Raw genomic sequence first — 1,455 nt, forward strand, 5'->3', positions numbered from 1 at the left:
AGATTCCCAGGATTCCCCATAAAGCTTGTTAGCTGGAATAATAGATACTAAATGTAGAATAATGCAGTCCTGTCAAAGAATTACCAGAAATGGTAGTCCTGGGCTTTCTAAGACACCTTGTCATATTTCATTCAATATACACATCTGAAGAAAGGACTGGTGTGGTCCTTCTATTCAAGGGGGCTTTATACAAGGCTTTGGTTCAAAGCAATCTGTGGTAATTAATGCATGTAGGAGTGGATTTATTTGTTCAAGCTGGGTAATGGGACAGGTGTGGTAAATTTGTTTTAATTTTTTATAAATACTTGTAATGATCTTATCACTTTTCACATGGTTTGATAAATCACCCATCTCCAATGTACCACACTTTCCAGTTTAGCTTAGATGGGGTAAATCTATACAAAAGATGTCCTGCAATACTAACAAGTTTTAGGAAGAATGCATTTTATTGTGGTATAGTTTGGGAATAAAATCTATATGATAAGACAGAATACCTATAGCCATTTAATAGAGTAGCACTTTCAACTCACTGATAACCAATCATACTTGATACTTGTTTTACCTATTATGCACTAGTTTAGAAAAATGCCATCAATCGCTAAAGAGCTACTCCTAGATGTTCAAATCCTCTGTATAGTATGAGGAAACTACAGATAAATCAACAAATCAATTATAAGGAAGGAGAGTTTCATATTCCTTATTGTACTGGGCTTTGCAAAGTTCAATTGTTTTAGGCAAGACAACTGGTTATATCAGTTTGCTGTAATGGTTCCCGTACACAATATACATTGACAAAGTACCCATGAGGTTTATCGCAAAATGAGGAATGAATCAAAGTCCTGCAAGAATATTCTGTAGATGATATCTGTTGTACTTTTTGCCACTGAGATCAACTGGCTACAGCAATTACTGTCAATGCAATGCTCTATTTGGCAAGTAAAATACAAGCCATAAATATTACATCATATACAAGGTAGAAATCATCAGCATTATGCAGTGGGGTCTTCAGGCAACTAGGAGAGGACAGGGGTGAAGTATCCAACAGGACAGCATCTGAGAAACCAACATACTCAAAACAAATGCATGGAGCCAAGGGCTCTATCCCCAGACCCCTTCCGGGCGTCATTTCTCCCTACTCAATGTGGTCCTTTTGTATACTTCCCCATGTGTAGTAATACAAATCTAGTTGACATCACAGTAACGAATTAAACATTAAGTGCAGTAATTGATACTATAAGATACCTAAATACTTATTCTAGGCACACTATCCCCCTTACAATGCAATTCATTTCACAATAAAAAATAAGAACATCTTTGCATCTGAATGTTTTGTTAATCACACAAGTTTTTCAAATAGCAAACAATACATCACAGTAACCACAAACTTGAAATACAATAATTCTTATGACCAACTTGTAACACAAAACACACATTTACTTTAACCACCATGCTATG

Source organism: Penaeus monodon, chromosome 28, assembly GCF_015228065.2.
Source record: "Penaeus monodon isolate SGIC_2016 chromosome 28, NSTDA_Pmon_1, whole genome shotgun sequence".
Lineage (NCBI taxonomy): Eukaryota > Metazoa > Arthropoda > Malacostraca > Decapoda > Penaeidae > Penaeus > Penaeus monodon.